Here is a 15,346-nt window from a genome sequence, read left to right on the forward strand (position 1 = left end):
CCCAGATTGTAAACAAGCTCAAGGATGGACTAAAGCCAGGGGACAAAGTTGGGTGGGGTGGGGGGATTGGGTTGAACGTGCTGGGGACGTGAGGATATGAAGCTTCAGGAAGTCTGTGCCTTCCTTGCAGGGACCCCGTCCGCTGCTGCACAGGGTTGATGGTTTAGGGAGCCTCCGTGTAGGATCAGGACTAATTATGGTGCTCTAGGAAGTGTTTCTCTAAGTGGGTTCCCTTGAGATACTCAGCAATAACGGGCTTGCTCCCTGGTCACATCCCTTTGGGAACCTTCTGAATCTTCAGACTGCCTTCATGTCACTGTCATTGAATGGACAGTGCATGCCTGCTCAGCCGTGTCCGACTCTTTGAGACCCCATTGACTGTAGCCCGCTAGTCTCCTCTGTCCATGGAATTTTTCAGGCAAGAAAGCTGGAGTGGGTTGCCATTTCCTCCTCCAGGGGATCTTCCCGACCCAGGGATTAAAGCCGTATCTCCTGCATCTCCTGCAATGCCAGGCAGATTCTTTACCACTAAGCCACCTGGGAAGATTCGTACTACCTTGAAAGTGAAAGTGTTAGCCACTCAGTCGTGTCCGACTCTTTGTGACCCCATGGGCTGTATGTAGCCCACCACACTCCTCTGTCCATGGGATTCTTCAGGCAAGAAAACTGGAGTGGGTTGCCATTCCCTTTTCCAGGGGATCTTCCTGACCCAGTGATCGAACCCTCGTCTCCTGCTTTGCAGGCAGCTTCTTTGCCATCTGAGCCACCAGAGAATTTCTCATATTACCTTATCCTCTTACAAATGACCAGTGAGCATTTATCTTTTTAAAGGCCCTGAGAAACCCCACAGTTAAGAAACCTACACCTCTAACTTGGTATTCCCCAAACTTACTTGGTTAGGAAACCCCAGCCGGTATTTCAGCCCAAGGATGCTGCAGGGGTGGGGGAGCATCTGTGAAGGCTCATCACCACACAGAGCTCGTGTGAGGATCAGATAAACGGATGTGAAGGCCTCCTGCAACTTTATCACGGACAGCATTTTCTTACTCTACGGGAGCCAGATGGCATTCAGCCCATATGTCCACAGCTTCCCCCACCCCTACACCACCCATAGTTTCATTAAAATCCACTCAACCCTTCCCAAGGGATCCCAAAAGCCTGGCCTTATTCTTTTCTTCTGTGTGGGGACCAGCTACAAGTACGGGATTTGACATCGGCCCAGATTATTCGGGATTAAACTTGTCTGGGAAATGCAGGCCTCCGGGTCTCAGCAAGCATGCGATGCCTCCAGCCGTAAGGAGCTTACAGTCTGGCCAGAGACAGAACTGACCTTCACATTAACCGTGTGGAGCTGCGTCTGGGGGCAGGGAGGCACTTGGGATGAGGGGAATGATCTCGGCAGCCTTGGCCAGCTTGAAGCGGGTTCCCAGGCCATGGAGCTAAGTCAGGCTACAGCAATGAGAATGCTGAATCCTAGCCACCAGGCCACCAGGGACCAGGAGCCAGTGACAAGGCCCTGGCCCAACCGCTGTGTAGTAATGGGTTTCCGCATAGAGACGGAAAGTAGTGAAGCAAGTAGAGTGTTTATTAGGAGGCAAGGACTACAGTACACATGGATAGATACACGGGTGGGCTCGGAAACAGCCACATCCTTGTGGTCATTTGAATCACTTTTATGGGGCATTTCTTCCGAGTTTCCTTTGGCCAATCATCTTGCTTTGCCTGGTTCTGAGTTGTACTTGGTATATCTCGGCGTCCTTCCAATGTTTACATGGGCATCTCTTAGCCAAGACGGATTCTAGTGTAGAGGCCTCTGGGTAGGTTGACATCACCTACTATGGGGTGGTGTCCCTTTTTGACCTTCCAGGAAGCTTTCTGCATGTATACAATTGGGAAGGTCTCCTTTACTTCAACAGTGAGGAATATGTGGTCTTTTTTCTCCTCTCTGGCCAGAGCTCAGCTTCCCTTTTCTCCTACTACTTTGGAATATCTGTCCACAGGGGATGAACTCCAGCGGCTCAGTCTGGGGCCCATCTATGTCCCACTCAGGAGGATTTGGAGTCCTCTAGTAGACAGTCCATCCAGGACAGGCACGGGGCTGAAGGGTGAGGGGCCCAAGGTGCAAGGCTCTGGTGGCAATGGCAGCTGGTCTGGTGGTCAGTCTGGCCTCCTGTTCAAGATCTGCCTCCACGACCAAAGAGCTCTGTGAGTTTGGGCAAGTCCCCTCCACCCTCAACTCTCTGTGTCTCTTGTTCTTTATCTGAAATGGGGGATAATGATAACCATAGTTTCTGCCCCAGCCGGTGGTGGGAGGAGCTCCGAGGGCCTGAGAGGAAGTCATCAAGAAATGACAGCTATTGTTTTCCTGCAAACCCTTTTTTTCTTTCTCTCCCACTTTTAGAGCAGCCGCCTCCTCCCTGGCATTCTGGAGTCGGCCCACGTGGAGCAGTTGAGGGAGGGACCACTGTAGAAACCAGGGCACGACGTGGTTGGGAAGCAAGTGCCAGGCTCCAGCTACTTCCAGCTCTTCTCGAGCTCCCGCTGCCCCGCTCCTGAGGCCTCACGCTTCAGGTCTGTCGCTTCCTAAGAAGCAAGTATTTTGTTGAAAGAGTTTCTCACAGGCTGCCTGATATGAGCGGGGCGGGGGAGATGGAGCAGCCTCCCCGGGCAGGCTGGCAGGCTTCAGCCCTGGCTCCCTACACACACACACACACACACACACTCACAAACATACAGCCTCACACATTCACACACACAGACTCACACACTCTCACACATACACACACACATGCACGCACACACACACTCACATACAGTCTCACACACACATACTCACACTCTCACAATACACACACACACACACACTCATGTACACATACACACACATTCACACACACCCACACACACACTCACACATAAAAACACTCACACACACACACACACACATTCATGCACACACAGACTCACACATACACACACTCTCTTTCTCACACATTCACACACACATGCTCACACATACACACACTGTCTCACACGCACACACACACACACACACACTCTCACACATACACTCTCTCACTCAAACACACACACACTCACACCACGGGGCTCTTCCCTGTCCTGTTGACCAGTGGCCCATGGAGAAGGACACCAGAAGAGAGGTGAGAGGCGCTGCTGCTCTTGCGGCTTCTGGAAGCTGGCGCAACCCTGAGCTGGGCGAGGAGGATCTGAAGGGGCCCCAAGGCTCCGTTGACCAAAACGCTGCCATCCACACGTCCGGAAATCTCCCGTGAGAAAAAATCCTCGGATTAAGGCCGCTGGGCTTCTAAACCGGTCCTCGGTGTGCGTACAGGCACCGGGGCAGACAGCAGATTCGTCACAGCATCGCTGCAGCCCCGCTGGGGCTGGACCAATAGGCCACATAGTGGGTGAGTCCCGAGAACATCGCACAAGCAGCAGAGACGGTGGAAGCCCAAGAAGACAGCCCCGGTGGGCGTCAGGGGGCACCCAAAGCCGGGGAAGGGGCTTCAGGAGGTCAGCATTCCAGTTCCAGCTGTGCCATTATTTTGAGGGTGAAAACTTGACCCCGTGGGTCAAAGGTGGGAGCCCCTCATGGGTCAAGGGAGGCGGGAGTTGAGAGCACCCCTGAGGTTGGGCCGCTGGGGGCCTCTCTTGGCTTACTCTCAGGAGCCCCTCGTGGGTCAAGGGAGGCGGGAGTTGAGAGCACCCCTGAGGTTGGGCCGCTGGGGGTTGCTCTCTTGGCTTACTCTCAGCCCCTCGTGGGTCAAGGGAGGCAGGAGTTGAGAGCACCCCTGAGAGTGGGCCGCTGGGGGCCTCTCTTGGTTTGCTCTCAGGTTTCTCTGGTTGTTTGAGGCCAGAAGCGCCGGGACGGTGAAGCTCCAGGGTGCTGGCTGGGGACTAGGGTGGGCATGGAAAGCGGCTGCCACCAGGAGGAGACGGAGGCCACGGCATTCTGAGGAAACCCAAGGCTGGGCAGCCAGGCAGCTGGGCGGGCAGGGTGTGAGGAGGCTCGGGAGGCCCTGGCTGCGGCTCGGCGCCACCCCCGCCCGCTCTGTGCTGGGTCCGGAGCCCCTCAGGGTGGCTCGGGTTTCCGGGGTGAATGGTGGAGGCCAATCTCTGCTGGCTCCCCTGGCACGAGTCCTGTGGGGGTGGTGTGGCCTTCTCACTGCCCCGCTGGTCTCCTCCCCTCCCTCCCCCTCCCTGCCCTGCCAGCCCCCTCCGCAGCCCCTTTTCTCTGCATGTCTTCCTCCCCCACCTCCACAAGCAGACCTAAGACCCAGAGTTTCTCGTCCTGTTCTGTCCTCACAGATGGCAGATTGCCCTGGCTCCCGCCTCGGCCTCCAAGGGATGGCCTCGGGATGCAGGGGGGCCCCGGAGCCTGGCGGGGCTGGGGGCTACTAGCTCAGTGGTGCAAGGCACCCCCAGGTGACGTGAATGTGACATACCCTGAGCTAGCCACCACAAAGAGAAACCTACATAAGCTTAGGTTCTCCTGCCGCTTGACAGAAATCAGGCTGACTTTTCTGGGAGGAGCGGGGTCAGGATTGTGCAGAAGTAGACAGACCTTTGACAGTTCTTAAGGCCACAAGTCTGAGTCAGGATGTTTTGAGAGAAGGGTACCCAGGAGTGGAGCTTTTGGGGAGGAAAGTCTGGGGAGGTTTTAGGAGTGAGGTCTCTGTAGATTCCTTTTAGGAACACCCGGGGCTATATTTCAGCTTATTTTGCTCAGCTGTAAAAGGCATTCTGGGAGGTCAGCAGATTAGTGTTGAGAATTTATAAAACACCAAGGGAAAAAAATAAAATACCACCCCTGCAAGGGGCTTGACCTCTGGAATAGCATCCAGTGCCTGGAGAGACCACCCTGCCTACAGCCTGCAAGCCAGGGCAGCTGCTCTTCGCCAGCTTAGCTGTTGATGGGAGCCATGATCTTGGGCAAACCATTTCCTTCTCTGGGTCTCAGGGTTCCATGTAGGGTGGGGGTCAGGCCTTCCAGGCTTCCAACGATGGAATTCCGTGTGGACCCTGAAGGGGGTCTCTGACATGGCCCTCCTGGTCACTCATAGCCTCTGCATCTGTGTACACTGTTTATTTTTTCTTCCTTTAGAATGAACTTAACTCATAGGAATGTTACTGATAATCGCCCCCCTTCTGGTTTTTATTGTTACTTGAAGATGGTCATTAAGTATCTGGGAATGAGGCCTGGCAGATGTTTGGGACTTGGAGGACTAGGATTCATTGTTGGAGAAAGAGCCCCAGGGGGGAGCACAGAGCTGGCTTCTTGAGGGGCCTGTGCCCGCTGTGGGCACTGGGCTTCCATTACCTGACCTGTGTGTTCTGTGCTTCCGCCTCCTGCCCTGGTGCTCCCCGGGGCTGGCACCTGGAGGGGGTGCCACTGAGACCCACACCTCTCTGCAGAGGGGCCACCAGGAAGCAGTGTGGCCAGGCTCACAGTGAGCCCTTGCGTGGAGCGAGGGTGCTGTGGAGGGCTGGGACGAGAAGCCTGCAGTCTTGGGCACAGCATACCAAGCAGGAAGTAAAGATTAATGACCGTGGGCATCAGAGACCTTTGAGGCCCGCCTCAGAGTTCACCTCCTGTATGCACTCTTTTTGAGAAAAGAACAGGAAGAGGAAGAAGGAGAAGGAAGAAGGAGGAGGAGACGGGGAGGGCAACCCTTCCTTAGTTCTGAGCGTAACTGGGACTCTCTTTTCTCCGACTCTCTTAGTCCAGACCAGGTGGCTTACAATTCTCTACCATCTTGCATTTAATCATTTTGGAGCTTTGTCTATGGGTTCCCAGACAGATATGATCCCTCTGGGGAGCTTCATTCCCCTACCTATATGAGACGCAGAGGAGCCCCTTTTAGAAGTCCTGGGGGTGGGCAGGATATGCCATGGATTTGATGGTTCCACTTTCCACCCCCCGCGCCCCACCCCTCTCTCCCTATTCAATAGTTCTCAGTATTTGTATTTTCTTTGTGCCATTTGCTTTTTCTCTCCTCTGCCAGCCTCTGGATGGAAATCAAACAGAGAGAGGAATTCCCTTGGTTACATCTATTCAAAAGGAAAACTATTTTCTCTGCTTCTGGCCTGCACTGCTCTCCACTGCTGGTCGTAAGGGCACTGATGGCCCTGGGAGACCGCAGGGGCTGCTTGACCATCTGACTCAGTCAGACACGCTCAAGCAGTTTTAATCTTCGGTACATTTTATTGCTTTCCAACGCTTTATAAATTAGAGCCATCCTACTTGACTGATTCTCTGCTGCTCATTCCGTTAGCATCTCTAAAGCTGGGATGCAACTTACTTAATTGAAGGCAGGCTCTCCCAGAGAGGGCTGCAGTCATTTCTGTTCGGCCCCTGGGTACCACTTCAGAGCCTCTGCTCTGGGGTGGTTTTCTGAACTGTGTGGATAGTGTGAGGTCAAACCACAAGCCTGTATGAGGAGGGGCTTGTGGTTCACATCCTCACGGATTTCCCTCCCTTCCCTCCCCTCAGTGCCTGGGAGAACATGAAGACTCCTTGATGTTCCCACCGTGAGGCAGGGTTATCACTTGTCACCAGTACGCCGAGCCCTCTGGTGACTCTAAGAGACTCTCTGTGTGGGTTTCTTTTCTTTCTCAGGGTTAATAATGTTTATCTTACAGTTCCTGATAGCAGTGATATGAAAAACATGGCTTGTGGTTTCTCTGTGAACCAGGATTCCCCGTCCTCTGGCCATTTGTTAGTAAACTCCAGCTTGGCTGTGGTCACAGAATTCTGTGCTGTGGACCCCAGCACACAGGTCCGCAGATCTGGAGGGGCAGCACCAGGCAGCCAGGTGTTCTGGGTCTCCCCAGCACACGTGGGCTGGGTGGCTAGGAGCGAGTCTCACCAGACAAGACATACAGGGGCTGGCCAGAGAGCGAGGCTGGGGATCAGAGTCTGGAAATCCCGGAGACTGAGGTGGCTCAGGATGAAGTGAACAGGATGAGTGGGAAGAGAAGTCCCACGTGTTGGCTGCATTCTTTAAAGGGAGTGGAAAGTAGAGACTTAGCTCAGCTCAGGTGAGGGGGTTTGACCAGGGCGCTGAGAGAGCTCTGGGTGTGGCCTCGGTAGCCATGCTGTCATCAGCCCAGCGGTGACCCAGCACCTCCTGCTTTCTCTTTTCCTTCTTGGCTTCCAGAGTCATAACCTGCCCCTGGAAATGGTGCATGGCCCTGCTCTCCAGAGCAAGAAGCTGACTGCCAGGTCAGTTAGTTGCTGTAAACGCAGAGCGTCCCAGCTGCGCAGGGTCCACACCCTGCCACCCCGAGGGCCAGTGGCAGGCTCACAAAATGGCTGCTTGGACTGTGGCACCAATTTCTGATGGCTCAGTTGGCACAGAATCCACCTGCAATGCAGGAGACCCTGGTTTGATTCCTGGGTTGGGAAGATCCCCTGGAGAAGGGATAGGCTGCCCACTCCAGTATTCTGGCCTGGAGAATCCCATGTACTCTGTAGAGTCCATGGGGTCGCAAAGAGTTGGACATGCTGAGCGACTTTCACTTTCACTTTCTTTCAGCCATTTAGAAAGCTTGAAGGGGCTCAGCACCACCATATCCTTCATAACTCACTCTGTCCTCACTCAGCCATTGTCTTTCCAGAAGGAGGCCTCGTTTCCTCCATGGAGGGTGGGCCCAGGCCCACATCTGTGAGCTCACACCCATCATGGACACACAGAAGCCTGTGGGACAGAGTTTCTCCCACTTGGTAGATTGTCTTTCCTCCTGACTGGGCAAATCCGCACAGTCGTGGGCTCGGAGCTGCCTGCGGGGACAGAAAGCAGACTTGGTAATGACTGCTGCGTGCTCTTGGTCCACAGCAAGGCTGGGACGCTGCCTAAGTTGCCAGATGCTGCTGGTTCTCCCTGAAGATGCAGGTTTAGAGCCCTGGGGGATGGTCTGACTGGGGCCCCAGCTCCCACATCCCCTTCCTTCCCATCTCCCAGCACGTGGCAGACCAGGCACCACCCTAAAGGGTGGCTGGGCTCTGAGTCCTATTTCATCTGCTGGGGGCCTCAGCTCCTAGGGACTCAGCTTCTCTTTGCAACCTAGAAACCCAGTGTGAAGAACAACTCTGCGTGTGTGTGTGTGTGTGTGTGTGTGTGTGAATAGCAGCATAGCTTGCTTTTTGCTCCTGGTATCAACATGTTCCCTTATCGTGCAATTTATGGTTTTATCTTGTCCTGTGTTTCTAAAAGGCTCTGGAAGAACTGCATGTTCAGAGCACAAGTCTGGCTTTTACTTCTCCCATCAGAGCCACTTCTATTAATATAAAACCTTCAGGCCCTTGAATGTGTCTGCTTGTTGGCCGTGCCAAGATGGATCAAAAGATGGCTTTGGAGGAGCTCATTCCTTTCCTTTGCTCTCACGTGTTGCACAGGCAGAAGGGGCCTTGTCTTCCCTGGGTCCTGTCCCTGAGAAGTAATATATCCATCTTGTTTGCCTACTGAGGCTCTCAGAGCAGACACTGGGGTGTATGTGGAGTCCAAGGCGGCGTGCCTGTCCCTGGGGAAGTAGGCCAGGGCACAGGACACAGACCTCCCCACTTGTCTTTGCTCCATGTGTCCAAGCTGCACCCCACAGCCCTCAGACCTCACTGGTTACGGCTCCGGAGTCGGCTCACATCCATGAAAGTGTGGAGGGGAGAATGTGAGCCGCTCCCGGAAACCCTTGCTCTGTCAGCTGGGAAAGGCTGGGTGCAGCTGGGGTCCCTAAATAAATACAGGGTCCAGAGTGAACAAGAGGAGCCCCTGGGGCCCAAGTGTCCACAGCGGCGAAGCACACAGAGTGGAGATGCTGCCCTGTCTTCTCTGCTGCTCGACGGTGTCCCAGCCCCTCTCCCCCACCTTTCCTGGGCAGGACCCAGGGCTCAGTGCCTCAGGGGGCCTGTGGTCTGAGACTGTAACACTGGATTCCCTAGGCTCTGGGCCTTTTACATCTGCTGTGTTTTCACTGAAAAGAAATAAAAGGTGGTGTCCTTGGCCAGAGGGACTTGGAGCACTGGCCAGCAGAGTTTTTGGCCCCACTTCCCACCCTAGCTTTCTTTACTGCTGGTTCCTTCTCTTCCTTCAATTCCTAGGAAGCAAGAAGAACCAAGAGTTGGGAGAACTTTGCTGAGAGCATCTTTGATCTGCAGCTGAGAAAGAAACCCAGGCGGCACAGGCCTGTGGCGCCACCTAGGGGGAGGAGTGTTCTGGGCTCACCGCTGGTGCAACTGAGCCCACACTGCAAACCAACCCAGTTTCTGAAAATGTGGGCTCACTAGAAGAATCAAAAATGAGATGGAGAGGAAGGAAAAGGAGAGTCATTGTTCACTTCATAAAAATGTTTTCAATTATTTCTCAATTACAAAGGAATTCTCTTTAGGTTAGAGTACCTTTAAAAATGTATGCTCCCATACTTCATTTAAATTATTCAACTTAGTAGTTCACTTCACTCACTCAGTCATGTCTGACTCTTTGCGACCCCATGGACTGCAGCACGCCAGGCTTCCCTGTCCATCACCAACTCCTGGAGCTTGCTGAAACTCATGTCCATTGAATCAGTGATGCCATCCAACCATCTCATCCTCTGTTGTCCCTTTCTCCTCCTGCCTTCAATCTTTCCCAGCATCAGGGTCTTTTCCAAAGAGTCGGTTCGTCGCATCAGGTGGCCAAAGTATTGGAGTTTCAGCTTCAGCATCAGTCCTTCCAATGAACACCCAGGACTGATCTCCTTTAGGATGGACTGGTTGGATCTCCTTGCAGTCCAAGGGACTCTCAAGAGTCTTCTCCAACACCACACTTCAAAAGCATCAATTCTTCAGCCCTCAGCTTTCTCTGTAGTCCAACTCTCACATACATACATGACTACTGGAAAAACCATAGCTTTGACCAGACGAACCTTTGTTGGTAATGTGTCTGCTTTTTAATATGCTGTCTAGGTTGGTCATAGCTTTTCTTCCAAGGAGCAAGTGTCTTTTAATTTCGTGGCTGCAGTCACCATCTGCAGTGATTTTGGAGCCCCCCAAAATAAATTCTCTCACTGTTTCCATTGTTTCCCCATCTATTTGCCATGAAGTGATAGGACTGGATGCCATGATCTTAGTTTTCTGAATGCTGAGTTTTAAGCCAACTTTTTCACTCCCCTCTTTCACTTTGTAAGGAGTTTACAATTTTTTTCCCCATGATGGTAGAAAAGCTGGCATTTATTATGAAAAATGATAAAACTTATAAAAGAATGAGATCACGCTAAAAGGGCGACACAGATACATTTGGCTTTATAAAGTCTTATTCTCATTTAAATATCAAGTCCTAAAAATGAAAACCTAATTGTGTTACGTTTAAGTGTTAGTCACTCAGTCGTGTCTGACTCTTTGCGACCCCATGGACTGTAGCATCTGTCCATGGAATTCTCCAGGCAACAATACTGGAGTGGGTTGCCATTTCCTTCTCCAGGGGATCTTCCCAACTCAGGGATCGAATTTTAAGTCATAAAAATGGAAACCTAATAGTGTTAACACAAGGAAAAATTGTTCTTCTATGAGTCACTTTAGAATGGAGGCCATTAATCCTTTTTTTTTTTTCAACTTTTTAAAATTGAGGTATAGAAGTAAACAGCAACCCACTCCAGTATTCTTGCCTGGAGAATTCCATGAACAGCAGGGCCTGGTGGGCTAGTCCGTGGGATCACAAAGTGTCGGACATGACTGAGTGACTAACACACACACACTTGTGTATAATATTCCTGTTTTGAGCGTACAACAGTGATTCACAATTTTTAAAGGTTATATGCCATTTATAGTTATTATAAGCGACTTGCAATATTCCCTGTGCTGCACAACGTATCCTTGTAGCTTCCTTACTTCATACATAGCGGTTTTCCCCTATTAGTCCCCTGCCCCTCTTCTCTCTGGCCATCACTGGTTTGTGCTCTGCATCTCAGTCTGTTTCATTTTTGTTATATGCACTAGTTTGTTGTATTTTTTAGATTCCACATATAAGCGATACTATACAGTATCTCTCTCTGATTTATTTAGTCTAAACTAATACCCTTCAAGTCCACCCATGTTTTGCAAGTGGCAAAATTTCAATCCTTTTTATGTCTGAGTAGTATTCCATTGTATATATATACACACACCACTTCTCCTTTATCCATTCATCTCTTGATGAACATTTAGGTTGCTTCTATATCTTCCTGGAGAAGCAAATGGCAATATTCTTGCCTGGGAAATCCCATGGACAGAGGAGCCTGGCAGGCTACAGTCCATGGTAGCAAAGAGTTGGACACGACTGAGCAACAAACACTTTCTTGGCAATTGTAAATAATGCTGTTATGAACACTGGGGTATATATATCTTTTCAAATTAAGTGTTTTCGGTTTTTTTGGTACTTAGGTGTGGAATTGCTGGGTCATATGGTAGTTCTACCTTTAGGTTTTTGAGAACTGTTCTCCATAGTGGCTGCACCAATTTACGTTCCTACCAAAAGTGTTGGAGGGATCTCTCTTTTTTACAAATTGACCGTTTGTTATTTGTGTTCTTTTTGATAATCACTCTGACATGTATGAGGTGATACCTCATTGTGGTTTTAACTTGCATTCCTCTGAAGATTAACAGCGTTGAGCATCTTTGCTGGCCATCTGTGTGTCTTCTTTGAAGAAAACGTTTATTCCCATCTTCTGCTCATTTTTAATTTTTTTTTTGATGTTGAGTTGTATGAGTTGTTTATGTATTTTGGAATATTAACCCCTTATCGGTCATATTATTTGGAAATATTTCCTCCCATTCTGTAAGTTATCTTTTTATTTTGTCAATGGCGAGGCCACAAGTTCTTGATCATATCCCACTTATATACCAATGACTTTCAGATCAAGCTCCATACCAAAGCCAGACTGCTTCAGCCAAGTGTCTGCTCAGCATCTCTGCTTGGATGTCTGGACTCCTGAACCTCCCCCCATACCTGCTCCACCTGCAGCCTTCCCATCTCAGAGGCTGAGATGAAAAGGCCCAGGGAGTCATCCTTGACTCCTTTCTCTACCAACCAGCAGCCAATCCCGGAGGAAATAAGGCTCTATCTTCAGAACATGACCAGAATCTGACAACTTCTCACCACTCTATTGATAACTTTAGATCCGAGATGCCTGGATTACTGCAATAGCATCCTATTCCATCTTCATCCCTCTAGGTTCACTTTAATAGAAAAGTCTGAGAAGTCCTTCAAATAGATGATTATCTCTTCTCTACTCAGAAGCCTGCTGCTGCTGCTGCTAAGTCGCTTCAGTCGTGTCCAACTCTGTGCGACCCCATAGACGGCAGGCTCCCCTGTCCCTGGGATTCTCCAGGCAAGAACAATGGAGTGGGTTGCCATTTCCTTCTCCAATGCATGGAAGTGAAAAAATAAAGTGAAGTCGCTCAGTCGTGTCCCCTCCGTCCATGGGATTTTCCAGGCAAGAGTACTGGAGTGGGTTACCATTGCAGTGGCTCCTATTTACCCAGACTAAAAGCCAGAGTCCCTACAGTGGCGTGTAGAGCCCTTCATGGCATGCACCCAGGCGCTTCTCTGCTCCCCAGCCTTGTTCTCTTGCTCACCCTGCTCCCACCACCCTGGCCTCCTTGTACAGCAGACACACTCCTGTCTCAGGGCCAAGTGCTGGCTGTTTCCCCTACTCTTCTTGGGGACCTGTCATCTCCTTCAAGTGTTTGCTTATCTCTGGAGCACTCAACAAGTTCACCCTGACCAACTACTTAATTAACTTTAAATCCAACAATCACACTCAACAATATTTGCTCAGCTCTCTAGAGTTTTCGGCGAAGTCACTGCAATGTACTTTGGTTAATTAAAGGTAGGGTGCTACCCAGTTTCCCTAGCATAGTCCCAGTTTATACTTGTTGCCCCAGGGTAATTATTGTCTCCATTCACATCTCAAAAATGACCTGGTTTGGATGATAAATTCTATGGTCATCCTAGGGAGAGCTTCACGCATTTGGCTTTCTCTCCCAACTCTACCACATGTAGTTCGTTAGGTTCAAAGTAAACTGCCCACAGTTGTTCTGATCCTTAGTGCCAGGCAACAAGCACCATTAGCATAGCCCCCAGCTTTTCACCCCTTCTTGCTTGAAAACACACAGGTGCAGAGGTGTGCACGACGAGGCACACAGCCACTTCCATGACCATTTGTGGAGACGGAAGAGGTAAACTATGTGAGAGCAGCTCCTTGCTACTTGTTCTACGTCTGTGTGACTCCGAGAAATTCTCCCATGCTTTCAGTCACTCCCATCTGCTGTCCCTCTATCCATCCATCCATCCCCTCCACATTACTGTGCATCTATTCGGTGCCGGGCACTGAGATGGGCACATGAAGTCCTTGCCCGCTTGGAATTCACAATTTAACAAGGGAGACAGACAATAAACAGTCTAATAAGTGAATACAAGCGCAGAAGAATTCCACAAAGGTCTGAGGAGAGGAGCTCGGGAGAACAGAGAATACCTGTCTTAGGAGAGCACATCTGAGACCTGACGGACAAGTGGGGAGAGTCGTGTTCTGGGAAGGCAAAGGAAACAGCACTGCAGACAGACAGGGAATCTGCCACAGTCCTGAAGGATGAGCAAGCCTCGCCTGCGAGGAGCCCAAAGAAGGAACCACGCGCGAAGCACAGGGAGCCAGAGGAACAGGCTGAGCTTAGCCAAGAGGGAAGGGGAGGCCAGATCACCGCAGGGGTTGGGGGCCCCCATGAGCAGGCCCTTGTAGGAAAGGGGTCTGGACTGTATTCCAAGTATGTGAGAAATCTGCCACGGCTTTAGAGGAAGGTGAACTAGTGTTTTTAAAAGATGCCCTGGTGACTTCTTAGAAAATGATTGAAGAGGAGCCAGAATGGAGGCGGGCTCTTGTAAAACAGGCAAGAGATTCTGGTAGCCCGGACCAAAGTGGTGAAGGAGGAGGTGAAAGACAAAGTGAATGGATTTGAGATACATTCTGAAAGAACTAATAAAACTTGCTGTTGGACTAGATATGAGGGATGAGGGAGAGGGCAGAATCTAGGAAATTCCCAGATTCCTGATTTGACTTACTGGAACTGAGGATGGAAGGACTTGAAGGAGGAGTTGGTTTAGTGAGAGAAGTGTCCGAAGGGCAGTTAGGTGCAGGAGCCTGGAGCAAGAGGAGAGACCAGTGTTGGTGGGATGAGTCTCATGACCTGGGCTGGGGTCACCACAGACAGCAGAGGTTTAGCAGCAGAACAGCTGCAAAAACAGAACAATGGGATAGTCACCTGCATACTATCTTGCAGAGTCAAAGATGAAGACAGAAAAGTTTCACTGGATTAAGCAACGTGAAGGTGGTTGGTGACATTCACAAGATGAGTGAAGTGGTAATGCCAGGTTAGCACGGTTTGAAGAATGAGTGAACTATTCATGAATTTCTTAACCACATTAGGAATAGAAGAGAACTTCCTCAATTTGATGAAGTGTACCTATCTGCCACCTAGTGTAAGGATCACACTGAATGGTGAACTAATATGAACATTTCCAAATTTGATTTTTTTCCCCTCTCAAAGGGAAAAAAGAGCTCCCAGTTCAGTTCAGTAGCTCAGTCGTGTCCAGCTCTTTGCGACCCCATGGACTGCAGCGTGCCAGGCTCCTCTGTCCACGGGGATTCTCCAGCTAAGAATACTGGAGAGGGTTGCCATGCTCTCCTCCAGGGGATCTTCCTGACCGAGCGATCAAACTCAGATCTTTTGCACTGTAGGCATATTCTGTACCATCTGATCTGCCAGGGAAGCCCCAGAATACTGGAGTGGGTTGTCATGCCCTTCTCCAGGGGATATTCCTGACCCAGGAATCAAACCAGGGTCTCCTGCATTATAGGTGGACTTTACCAGCTGAGCCACCAGGGACGCTCACTATGTTTAGAGCAGCTTTATTCACAACAGCCAAGAGGTGGCTTCCCTTGTGGCTCAGCTGGTAAAGAATCTGCCCACAGTGTTCGATCCAGACTTGGGTTTGATCCCTGGGTTGGGGAGATCCCCTGGAGAAGGGAAGGCTACCCACTCCAGTATTCTGGCCTGGAGAATTCTATGGACTGTATAGTACATGGGGTCTCAAAGAGTTGGACACAACTGAGCAATTTTCACTTTCACTTTCAAGCAGTGGCAGCAACCCACCTGCCATCAATGGATGAGAGAAAAAACAAAATCTAGTATAATAGAATATATAATGGAATATTATTCAGCCTTGAAAAAGAAGAAAATTCTGATAGGTGCTATAACATGCATGATTCTTGAGAACATTATGCTAAGTGCAATAAGCCAGGCACAAAAGGACAAATTTTG

The sequence above is a fragment of the Bos grunniens genome, chromosome 24 (assembly GCF_055505025.1).
Source record: "Bos grunniens cultivar Pamir isolate PY7600 chromosome 24, Bosgru_T2T1.0, whole genome shotgun sequence".
In the NCBI taxonomy this organism is placed as follows: domain Eukaryota; kingdom Metazoa; phylum Chordata; class Mammalia; order Artiodactyla; family Bovidae; genus Bos; species Bos grunniens.